This window comes from Ahaetulla prasina, chromosome 9 (genome assembly GCF_028640845.1).
Source record: "Ahaetulla prasina isolate Xishuangbanna chromosome 9, ASM2864084v1, whole genome shotgun sequence".
NCBI classification, from domain to species: domain Eukaryota; kingdom Metazoa; phylum Chordata; class Lepidosauria; order Squamata; family Colubridae; genus Ahaetulla; species Ahaetulla prasina.
In genome coordinates this window covers 4,240,662-4,253,660 of record NC_080547.1, presented here as the reverse complement: position 1 = coordinate 4,253,660, position 12,999 = coordinate 4,240,662, and the positions used below count along the sequence as shown (strand labels likewise).

The window sequence follows — 12,999 nt, the reverse complement described above, 5'->3', positions numbered from 1 at the left end:
CCTCAGCCAGCAAAGCTGGCTGAGGAATTCTGGGAGTGGAAGTCCACAAGTCTTAAAGTGGCCAAGGTTGGAGACCCCTGCTCTAGATAGTTTGCCAACATATTGGAGGTTTTTTGGTCTCATAGGCACTGACTGTTGTGTGTAGGAACTTTCCCCAAAGACTTAGGAATATCATTTTTTTTCTTCTGGTGTTAATACATTATTTCCTTCTTTCTAAGGCAATTTGGGAAAGTAGAATTTTAATTAAGATTGCAAAACAGCGAAAAAGAGACAATCCCTTCTCAAATATCAAGATCCTAGCTTGAACTAAAAGTCTCTTGCTGTTGGCTATGTTGGCCGAGGACGATGGGAGTGGGTGCAAGGAATGGAGCATCTGCTCCTGCCCTAAATGACTTCAGAAATATATTTGGACATTTCAGGAATTGTCTGAATCTTCAGCAATTCCTGTGATGCGTGGAACCCGCCTAAGGCTCGAGATCTTTGGCTGCGTTCCAGGCAGAAAGCATCAAGTCTTAGATTAGAAGGAGGAAATATTTGCCCTGACTTCCGGGTTGCCAAGCAGCCTCACAGGTTGGCCATTTGATGATCACAGCCTCTTCCTCGTCACTCTCCGAATCCTTGCATGTGGCTGAGAAAATGTCAGCATGGCAGTCACGCAACAACCCAAAAACTGGATTCAAAAAATGATGCTTTTCCAGACTGTATGTAGGATGCACGCTGTAAAACCATACCTGAAGCAACAACAACAAAAAAATCCGTGCCGTGCTTACAGTGTGTATTAATAAACAAGAACCTGTGTTGAAACGCAACTTTTTGTGGGTTTTATTTCTTTTTACCCTGCCTTTCTTATTTTTTTTAAAATAAATAACTCAAGGTGGCAAAGTACCTCCTCTTTGTTTTTCATTTATTTTCCTCCTGCCTTTATCGTTTTTATCAATAAGGCGGTGAACCTACCTAAATATGCCTTATTTTCCTAACAACAACAATAACACTGGGAGGTGGGTTGGGTTGAAAAAAGACTTGGTTCCGCATCACACATCTGGCGTTTATCCCTAAGGCCTGATTAGAACTCACACTTTCTTGCTTTCTAGCCTGGTGCCTTAACCACTAGACCAAACCGGCTCCCAATAATAATAATAATATCACTGTCCATCCCAGCCCTTAAAACATCCACAATTCATGTGCCTTAATAAGCTGGCAGATTCTGAGCTCAGCACAAATGCATAATTACACCAATCAGGAAGATGCGCAGCAATAATCCATGTTTTTACTCTCCCCCCCCGCCCCCAATGCCATTACTGAGAGGATAAACAGGATTAATCCTTGCATGGGAGGCCACCAAAACTGTAAACAAGAGTGGAAATGAAAGGAAATGAAAAAATCTTGGGAGAAGAGAACTTCTGCCAGACAGAGACGTGTCTGTGAAGTCATAAAACCAGAGGTGGTTTTCAACAAGTTCTGACCACTTCTGGAGAATCGGTTGCGGAAATTTTGAGTAGTTCAGAGAATCGGTAGTAAAAATGCTGACTGGCCCCGCCCGCATTTATTCTCTGCCTCCCGAGTCCCTGCTGATCGGGAAGAAATGGGGATTTTGCAGTAACCTTCCCCTGGAGTTGGGTGGGAATGAGATTTTACAGTATCCTTCCCCTGCCACGCCCACCAAGCCACGTCCACAGAACCAGTAGTAAAAAAATTTGAAACCCACCACTGCACAAAACCCCATATTGAAAAAAATATCTCCTTTAGTAGTTCCAGCCCAGGTTGGACAACTCCTCTGTTTTCATCTCGTAACCTTTTATGGATCCAAAAACAAAACTTGGGGCACCTTTTATCATTCTCAAGTGCAGCTCTCTTGTTTCACCCAGCTTGCTCACCTGACATTCTTAATTTGGGAGAATGTATTCTGTTTAAAGGGACACGGTGGCTCCGAGGCTAAGACTGAGCTTGTCGATCGAAAGGTCGGCAGTTCAGCGATTTGAATCCCTAGTGCCTCCTAACGAGGTGAGTTCCTGTGACTTGTCCCAGCTTCTTCCAACCTAGCAGTTTGAAAGCACATAAAAAATGTAAGTAGGAAAATAGGGACCACCTTTGGTGGGAAGGGAACAGCGTTCCATGCGCCTTTGGCATTGAGTCATGCCAGCCACATGACCATGGAGATGTCTTTGGACAGCACTGGCTCTTCAGCTTTGAAACGGAGATGAGCACCGCCCCCTAGAGTCAGGAACGACTAGCACATCTGTGCGAGGGGAACCTTTATCTTTACTATTCTGTTTAAAACACAGTTTTCCATTTATGCACATATGTTAGCTTACATGACGCAATTTATACAAATACCTTATTTTGTCCTTGGTTCTTTGACAATACATGTTCTCATTTCTTTGGAGTGTGTGTGTGTAAGTAGCCACATATATGCTGAAAAAAATATTTATGATGGTACATATATAATAGATGTTTACACAACCAATCCCACAAATTCTGAAACTATTGCATAGGAAGAAAAACAGCAAAGCAGTATATTAAGGTATCCTCTTTCCTGAAAGTCTACAAAGAAAAACATGCTAGCAATAATCAAGCCTATAAATCTTGAGAAAACATCACCAACTGACATGATTGTTACTTTTACCATTTCATATCCTCCCTTCCTGTCCTAAGGTATCCAATCTATAATAAAATGTACGCAAAACCCAGTAAATAGCTAACATTATTAACACTATTCAAAGTCTTGAAACCTTTCCTAATGTGGAAAATGAAATGAAAGGAATAAAACCCAGTTCTCAAATTCATGCATTTCTTGGCTTCGGCAGAAGAGTTATAAAAATATAAAACGGAGAGTCATTCCCCTGGAGACATCACTTGCCAGGAGTGAAATCGAGCAGGTTCTGACAGGTTCTGGAGAACTGATAGCGGAAATTTTGAATAGTTCGGAGAACCGGCAAATACCACATTTGACTGGCCCCAGAGTGGGGTGGGAATGGAGATTTTATATTATCCTTCCCCTGGAGTGGGGAGGAAACGGGGATTTTGCAGTATCCTTCCCCTGGAGTAGGGTGGGAATGGGGATTTTGCAGTATCCTTCCCCTGGAGTAGGGTGGGAATGGGGATTTTGCAGTATCCTTCCCCTGGAGTAGGGTGGGAATGGGGATTTTGCAGTATCCTTCCCCTGGAGTAGGGTGGGAATGGGGATTTTGCAGTATTGTTCCCCTGGAGTGGGGTGGGAATGGGGATTTTGCAATATCTTTCCCCCTGGAGTGGGGAGGGAATGGGGATTTTGCAGTATCCTTCCCCTGGAGTGGGGTGGGAATGGGGATTTTGCAGTATCCATCCCCTGACACGCCCACCAAGCCACGCCCACCAAGCCATGCCATGCCCACCAAGCCACGTCCAAAGAACCGGTAGTAAAAAAAAAATGAATTTCACCTCTCCCCCTTGCCCATAGGTATACCAATACTAGTGCTAATCCTGACCCTACCAAATTACTAGAATTTAGACACTGTAATTCCAAAGAACCTAAGATGTTAATTACAATTGGTTATACACAGAGTGTACACGTGAATTAGGATTTGTATTCCCAAGAAAAAGAAGAAAAGCTCTTTTTACAGCCTTCATCAGATTTTGTAACATCCCCATTTACTACAGCAGAAGCTGAAGAGCTCAAGATCTCACATCACAACTTTAAAAGTCTATTTAGGCCCATGTCTATTAGAGCAGGGCTCTCCAACCTTGGCAGCTTTAAGCCTTGCTGGCTGGGGGAATTCTGGGAGTTGAAGTCTGCCAGGCTTAAAGTTCCCAAGGTTGGAGACCCCTGTGTTAGAGAGAATACAGCAGTAAGAGTCTTTTAATTTATTATTATTTTCTAATCTCCAGCATTTTCAAGCTGTTAAGAATTCAACTGATCACAGAGTTAGCCAAGAAACGAGGGAATTTAAATTCACCCTCTGCAATATAAAATGCCACTTTATAATGCCTTGGTAAGGCCACCCTTGGAATATTGCATTCAGTTTTGGTCGCCGCCATGTATAAATGATGCTGAGACTCTAGAAAGAGTGCAGAGAAGAGCAACAAAGATGATTAGGGGATTGGAGGCTAAAACATATGAAGAACGGTTGCCGGAACTCGGTATGCCTAGTTTAATGAAAAGAAGGACTAGGGGAGACATGATAGCAGTGTTCCAATATCTCAGGGGTTGCCACAAAGAAGAGGGAGTCAAACTATTCTCCAAAGCACCTGAGGGCAGGACAAGAAGCAATGGGTGGAAACTAATCAAGGAGAGAAGCAACTTAGAACTAAGGAGAAATTTCCTGACAGTTAGAACAATTACTCAGTGGAACAACTTGTCTGCAGAAGTTGTGAATGCTCCAACACTGGAAATTTTTAAGAAAATGTTGGATAACCATCTGACTGAGATGGTGTAGGGTTTCCTGCCTGGGCAGGGGGTTGGACTAGAAGGCCTCCAAGGTCCCTTCCAACTCTGTTGTTATTATATTATATTATATTATATTATATTATATTATATTATATTATATTATATTATATTATATTATATTATATTATATTATATTATATTATATTATATTATATTATATTATATTATATTATATTATATTATATTATATTATATTATATTATATTATATTATATTATAAATACTACAATTCAGTGTTACCCAAAGAACAATGATCCCATCAAAGTTTGGACGTATCTCTGGGTGAAGTGCGTGAAGGACGGGGCCAAAACGGAGGTGGAGTCTCGCAGTGCTTTTGCCGAGTTCTAATTGGAAAAACGTGGGCAATTCAGATCCCTGGTCCCTTTCCAGCCTCCAAGGTATATACATCACCCACTCACTCTTTCTATTCTTATTCATTGGCGGTGGTTGCTATGCGCTACACACATGCCCTTTACAATTCGCTCGGAACAAAATCCTGGCAAAACGACAATTAGCCTGCAATTACCCCAAAATGCTCTCTGCCGGTATTATCCCACTAGAAATATTTAAGCACTGCGTATTTTTAAACAATCGATGAAGAACTGGCTGGACTACTTGTTCCTCCTCCCTTCTGGAAGGACAAGACAAGTTGTGGTTTGCACACATGTTCGCTGGCTCTTCACTAGCTGGCAATTCCTAGGGTAGAGCATATGCTACTACCGGTCAAAACATGAACCTTCTCCAGTGGTGGGATTCAAATAATTTAACAACCTGTTCTCTGCCCTGATGACCAGCTGGGTAGGTGTGGCTCGGTGGTCATGTGACCATGTGGGTGTGGCCAACTCAATGTCACTCACCATGGGCGCTTTGTCTTAGCTGTTACAATGTAATAAGGGTTAACCCGAGAGGCAGTTTCTATAAGCAGGGCAATAAAGGTGAGGCTAGAAACACCACCAGAATGTTTCCTTCCTTACAGGATTAGCCCTGTAAAGTGGAAAAAAAACAAAATAAGATTTCTTCCAACAACCGGTTCTCCGAACTGCTTAGAAAGTTAATAACCAGTTCTCCCAAATAAGTGCGAACGGGCTGAATCCCACCACTGGGTAGTCCTCAACTTAAAACAGTTCATTTAGTTACTGTTGACCATTTTTCACACCTATGACCATCGCAGCAGCCCCATGGTCTCTTTTGCGACCTTCTGAAAAGCAAAGTCAATGGGAGAAACCAGATTCCCTTAACAACCAAGTTATTAATTTAACAACTACAGTGATTCACTTAACAAAAGTGGTGAATAAAGTCATAAAATGGGGCAAAGCTCACTTAACAAAATTTTTCAGTTACCCACATTAGCTTTGGGCTCTACTGTACACGTATGTTGAGGACTATGTGTATTGGGCCTCCTGCTTGAGCAGGGGGTTGGACTAGAAGACCTCCAAGGTCCCTTCCAGCTCTATTCTGAACTGGATTGGAGAAGGCTTTAACATGGGGAACAGAGAAAGAGAGAAAGAGAGAGAGAGAGAAAGAAAGAGAAAGAAAAAAGAAAGACAAAAAAGAGAGTGAAAGAAAGAGAGAAAGAGAAAGAAAGAGAGAAAGAAAGGAAAGAAGAAGAGAAAGAAAGAAAAAGAAAGAGGAAAGAAAAGAAAGAAAGAAAGAAAGAAAGGAAAGAAGGGGAAAGAAAAGGGAGGGAGGAAGGAAGGAAGGAAGGAAAGAAAGAAAGAAAGAAAGAAAGAAAGAAAGGAAGGAAGAAAGAAAGAAAGAAAGAAAGAAAGACCGACAGACCAGCAGCAACCTGGATTGGCTTATCACTTTGAGTGCACAGTTGGAAGACCTGAACAATCAGGGAGAGTTCATCATGGAGAAAATCTGTCTACTGTATGTGGTGTCTAGGAGACAACAACAACTTGATGGCACATAATCAAACAAATGAACAGCTATGCTGTAATGATTGTACCTCTTACACAATTACACCCGAGTAATTGCTTGAAACTTGCAAGGAAGGCTCTATTCTGGTTCTTCCAAACTATCTATCTTTGCAAGTTGGCCTTTCAAGAAACATCCCTTTCCTATACAAACACTTCTTCATGCGCTTAGAGCCGTGTGGCTCAAACCAGGGGTGGCTTGCTGGGAGTTCGCAGGAGTTCGTGAGAACCTCTAGCTAAGATTCTGTGCAGTTGGGAGAACCCCAAATCCCACTCCTGGATGGCCCTGCCACCCTGCTCCTCCCCTCCCAGGAGTCCCCACATGGCTCGCTTTGGATGCAGGTAAGTGCACGGCACTCACAGAGGCCTGGGGAGGGTGAAAAATGGGCCTACCAGAAGTTCAGGAAGGTCTGTTTCCGGCCTCCGGAAGGACTCCAGAGCCTGGGGAGACTGTTTTTGCCCTCCCGGAGGCTTGAGGAAAGCATCCGGAGCCCAGGGAGGGCAACCCCTCCCCCCGCCATGGTGCAGAAGGCCGACTAGGTCTAGGTCACGCCCACCATGGCCACACCCACCCAGCAACTGGGCAGAGAACCCCTTGCTCAAATTTTTGAAGTCTACCCCTGCCTTATACGTTCTTCAGTTGCGGTTCCTCCATTTTCCATTCTGTATGGTCACTGGCTACATTGACTGGGTACTTTAATCCGAATAAATTGGGGAAGTCTTGACTTCAATGAGCCAATAATAGCTGAGTGTCAAAGTCCTTAAAAGCTCAATGGACTAACTCCGCTTTTGAATAGTGCCTTGTTAAGAAGCTCCTTCAACCATCCATCCAGTAGCTGAAGTCTTTAAAATGGTCACAGACCTGTTCTTGATTCTTTTCAAACAACCAGCTTTTTTGTTATCCTTCTCCCAAGAAGCCCAAGACTGTATAAGAAAAATTCCACTTTCTATTTTATCTGCACAATAGCCCTGGAACGTTACATTGAGAGCTTCACAGCTGACTTAACCTATTGGTATTTTTTCTTTAACTTTGTAGAAGAGTTGATATTGATTAATTTTATCTGGTTTGTGGGTTACTCAGGCTGGGAAATGGGGTGTACATTAAACAGATAAAATTTTAAAAATCATGTTTTGTAGAGAAGGGTTCCAAGGGATCCTTCATCCCCTATCCAATAAATCAGAAATAGGTAATCCAGAGTCAGAGGTGGTATTCAGATGGTTCGTACCGATTCAGGCGAATCGGTAGCTGTTGTGACCGAGGCCCAACTTATTTTATTAAAACAGCTGAGAATTAATTCATTCTCAGCTTAGTCCAAAACAAATTCTTCATAAACAATCCTTTAGCTTTATCACTAACCTTTGTTGTCCTTGGCAACCTGCCAAAGGCTTTTTTTGGCAAAAACCCTACAAAGTTCAAGAGACACTGACAAGAAGCAATGGAATCAAGGTTGCTTTTCTACAAAGAACCCAATGGTTCATTGCTGTTCTTTTAAGCCTTATGGGAGTGGCCAATTATCTTCTGGCCTTACTCCCGAGTCGTCCCTTTTGCTGGCGAACCACAACAGTAGCGGAGATCGTAGGCCCACCCACCCTCCCCGCCCCTATGCCGTCCTATTTAAGCATGATTTTAAGTCCAGATGCATGTGTGGAAGGCTTGTGTGCAAGCAAAGCACATGTGCTGAGGGTCAGGCGCATATGCAGAAAGTGTGCATGCTTTTGTGAAGCACACACGGGGCGAACCAGTAGCAACAAAATATGAAACCCACTGCTGTCTAGAGTTCTCTCCAATTCCCAACAACCTGATCACCTTGGTCAATTATTAGGAATTATAGACGTTCAAGTATGGCAACTTAGCAGGACTTCAAGTTTTTCATCTCATGAAGCTGATCCCAGGACACACCTACCCTACCTTGATATTTATATTGGACAAGAGGAAAGGAAGACAACTTGAACAGATTCAATTAGGCAACTCCCAAGTCATGACCTGTTCTCCATTCTTAGTGCCAACGGAGATGCCGAAGGCATTTTTCTGTTAAAATATTCCTGCCAAGCTTTGCCAAGAGATAAAACCTAGAATTATTTTCTTCACCAAGTGCAGACTTCCAACAAAACCCACAGCAATTGCCACGAATGGACAAGCAAATGGGCTTCCGAGAGAGGTAAAGGATGGATTGAATTGGGATGGGCCTCCTGTTCTAGAGATCACAAAGCTGGCTGAGGAATTCTGGGTGTTGAAGTCCACAAGTTGTAAAGTTACCATGGTTGGAGACTCCTGTTCTAGTTGCTTTAAGGCTCATGGCATGCTGTTTTAATAATGTCCCGGCGGTGGAGGACACATCAAATCTCCAACCAGTGAAAACATAAAAAAGAATTGGAACTACAGGTAATCCTCAATTTGCAACCACAATTGAGACACAGATTTATGTTGCTAAATGAGGAATTTGTTAAATGAATTTTACCCCAATTTATGACCTTTCTTGCCACAGATATTGAGTGTTGTAGTCTGCCAGCAGCCTGCGGAGCTGGCAACGGAGTCAGACAGCGATGAGGCTGAAGAAGAGCATGGGCCAGTCCTGGAGGCTGGGGAAGACCCGGATGAGGGCTCTGCGTTGGAGGCAGAGGTTGGGCCAGGGCCATCGGGGAGTGAGGTGCGGACTCCAGAGTCTCCAGAGGCTGACAATAGTGAGGCAGAGGAACAGGAGGAGCCTGTTCATAATGCACACATGAGAAGAGCTGCCAGAAGGCAAGAGCAGCTCAAGCAAAGAGGACGACTCAAAGAGGGCCAAGAGATGATTGGCCCCTCCCATAAGGTTTAAATGACCAGCAACAGCATTTGGGCTGTTTGCCAGAAAACAACATTGACAGCTTTGTCTTCTTGCATTCATTTTTGTATCGGTGTCTTCTGAATTTTTGCCAAGAAAGGCCTTTGGCAGTTTGCCTAATTGGACCAAGGTTGGTGATAGGACTGAGGAATTGTGTTGGGAGGAATTTGCTTTAATTTAGTTGGACTACACTGAGAATGAAGTAATTCTCAGCTGTTATAATAAAGTTTGTTTGTTTTTACACTGACTGAGTTTCCTACTACCTACTTGGGCCTGGGTCATAACACTGACTGTAGCTAAGTTAGTAACATGGTGTTTAAGTGAATCTGCTTTCTCATTGATTTTGTGTATCAGAAGCTAGCAAAAGGTGAATCATATAATGCAGGGACACTGCGACCGTCATAAATATGAGTCAGTTGCCAAGCATCTGAATTTTGATCCATATGTCCATGAGGATGCTGCAACTGTAATAGGTCCCTTTTTTCAGAGCTGTTGTAACTTTGAACAGTCACTAAACGAACTGCTGTAAGTCAAGGACTACCTCAGGGGTGAAATGCTACCAGTTTGCCGTGGTTCAGGTGAACTGGTAGCAGCGGTAGTGGGTGGTTCGGCGAACTGGTAGCGGCAGCAGAATGAGGCCCTGCCCACCCACCTGGACGTCATTATTTCTTGGTTTTAACCAGGATATAATCTGTTTTTTACCCTCTGCACATGCATTTGCGCATGTGCAGAGGGTCCAAGTGCACACGGGGCGCATGCATTTCCAAACCGATAGGGAAGGTAAGTAGATTTCACCTCTGGACTACCTGCAATGATTTTTGGAACTGAAGTCTGAGGGGAACAACCAGATTCTCGGTCTAGGAATTACTTCCTATCCAATGTATCCAGTCAACAATCTTCACTGTGAGGTAATTTTTGAACGGCCGGTTCAAGTCCGAAATATCTGGCCCAATTATTGGATTTCATCCCTTTGCCCCATCCTTGTTTTCTGCAACGTATGGTTCTGGATGGTGAGAAACAGACTCAAGCTCAATCCCTCCAAGACGGAGTGGCTGTGGATGCCGGCACCCTGGTACAGCCAGCTGCAGCCGCAGCTGACTGTTGGGGGCGAGTTATTGGCCCCAATGGAAAGAGTGCGCAACTTGGGCGTCCTCCTGGATGGGTAGCTGTCGTTCGATGATCATTTAGCGGCCGTCTCCAGGAGGGCTTTTTACCAAGTACGCTTGGTTCGCCAGTTGCGCCCCTTCCTTGACCGGGATGCCTTGTGCACGGTCACTCATGCTCTCGTCACGTCTCGTTTGGATTATTGCAATGCTCTCTACATGGGGCTGCCCTTGAAGTGCACCTGGAGGCTGCAGCTAGTCCAGAACGCAGCTGCGCAGGTTATAGTGGGAGCAACTCGTTGCTCCCATGTAACACCTATCCTGCGCAGTCTGCACTGGCTTCCTGTGGTCTTTCGGGTGCGCTTTAAGATCTTGGTTACCACCTTTAAAGCACTCCATGGCTTAGGGCCCAGGTACTTACGGGACCGCCTGCTGTTACCTCATGCCTCCCTCCGACCCGTACGCTCACACAGAGAGGGCCTTCTCAGGGTGCTGTTCGCCAAACAATGTCGGCTGGCGGCCCCCAGGGGTAGGGCCTTCTCTGTAGGAGCTCCTACGCTCTGGAACGAACTTCCCCCGGGTTTACGCCAAGTGCCTGATCTTCGGACTTTTCGCTGTGAGCTGAAAACGCACCTATTTATTCAAGCGGGACTGGCTTAAAGGTTTTATTAAATTTTAATTGGGGTTATTATTTTAGGGTTTTAAATTTTTAAATTTCAGCCATTTGTAATATGCTCAGTTTTAAGTTTCTGTTTTAAATGTGAATATTGTGGGTTTTTTAATTTTTGGCTGTACACTGCCCTAAGTCCTTCGGGAGAAGGGCGGTATAAAAATCTAATAAAATAAATAAATAAATAAATAAACATCTTCCCTCAAGCACAGTTCAAAACATCAACAGCTTGCCCATTATTTAATGCTCTTTCAGTTACCCTTCTTAAAAGAATTCTCTAGCGAAGGTGACACCGTTTAACCAATCCTGGCTGCTCTTGCAAAAAACTAAGAAGAATAGGAATTGCATAGAAATTGGGTGGCGACATCCCAGAGCTGGAGACTAGTCTGGGTAGTTGAACAACAACTCCAGAAGAAAACAATGACATGGCACTTATTACACATATTGTTGTCAGGAGAACCACACAAACATGAAACCACCTGGAGTCAAAATGATTTGGAGAGAGATTGTAATTTACAATAAAGGTATTAAAGGTAAAGGTAACATATGTGCTAGTCGTTCCTGACTCTAGGGGGTGATGCTCATCTCCGTTTCAAAGCCGAAGAGCCAGTGCTGTCCGAAGACGTCTCCATGGTCATGTGGCCAGCATGACTCAACGCCAAAGGCGCCCAGAACGCTGTTACCTTCCCACCAAAGGTGGTCCCTATTTTTCCACTTGCATTTTTTACATGCTTTCGAACTGCTAGGTTGGCAGAAGCTGGGACAAGTCACGGGAGCTCACTCCATTACACAGCACCGTACCGCTGAACTGTCAACCTTCTGATCAACAAGCTCAGCGTCTTAGCCACTGAGCCATGATTTGGAGAGAGATTGTAATTTACAATAAAGGTATTAAAGGTAAAGGTAACATATGTGCTAGTCGTTCCTGACTCTAGGGGGTGATGCTCATCTCCGTTTCAAAGCTGAAGAGCCAGCGCTGTCCGAAGACGTCTCCATGGTCATGTGGCCGGCATGACTCAACGCCAAAGGCGCCCGGAACGCTGTTACCTTCCCACCAAAGGTGGTCCCTATTTTTCCACTTGCATTTTTTACATGCTTTCGAACTGCTAGGTTGGCAGAAGCTGGGACAAGTCACGGGAGCTCACCCCATTACACAGCACCGTACCGCTGAACTGTCAACCTTCTGATCAACAAGCTCAGCGTCTTAGCCACTGAGCCATGATTTGGAGAGAGATTGTAATTTACAATAAAGGTATTAAAGGTAAAGGTAACATATGTGCTAGTCGTTCCTGACTCTAGGGGGTGGTGCTCATCTCCATTTCAAAGCGAAGAGCCAACGCTGTCCGAAGACGTCTCCGTGGTCATGTGGCCGGCATGACTCAATGCCAAAGGCGCCCGGAACGCTGTTACCTTCCCACCAAAGGTGGTCCCTATTTTTCCATTTGCATTTTTTTACATGCTTTCGAACTGCTAAGTTGGCAGAAGCTGGGACAAGTCACGGGAGCTCACCCCATTACACAGCACCGTACCGCTGAACTGCCAACCTTCTGATCAACAAGCTCAGCATCTTAGCCACTGAGCCACCGTGTCCCCTATAAAGGTATTACCAACCTACAAATGAGTGTTTGTGTGCGATGGATGGATGGGAGGATGCATGTATGTCCAAGGCATTTTACATCATGTTAAAAAGCACTTGAAAATATAGCAAAAAATAAAAATAAAAATCACAACTAAAATATAACCGATATATCAACCCGCCGGCATGAAACAGCAAAACTCTGCCAAAAGGAATGTCTTTTAGCAATTAGAAAAACCCAGCCAGACTGGGAGTGAAGCCCGTTGTGTTTCTTCGCAGGTTGGACAAGTGAGCCTCTGTGGCTCAGACTGGTAAGACAGTCTGTTATTAACAGCAGCTGCCTGCAATTACTGCAAGTTCTAGTCCCACCAGGCCCAAGGTTGACTCAGCCTTCCATCCTTTATAAGGTAGGTAAAATGAGGACCCAGATTGTTGGGGGCAATAAAAGTTGACTTTGTATATAAATATACAAATAGGATGAAGACT

General features: G+C 44.1%; 1 protein-coding gene across 1 annotated transcript in view; it reads left to right on the top strand.

Moving 5' to 3' along the window:
- The window catches only part of PHYHIP (phytanoyl-CoA 2-hydroxylase interacting protein), an 81,633-nt gene extending 80,824 nt beyond the window's left edge, over positions 1 to 809 (top strand). Inside the window, exon 7 of the transcript XR_009156519.1 lies at positions 67 to 809. The gene's annotated coding sequence lies outside the window, so the exon portion shown is untranslated. The remainder of the gene's footprint in view (positions 1 to 66) is intronic.
- Positions 810 to 12,999: the final 12,190 nt, after the last annotated feature.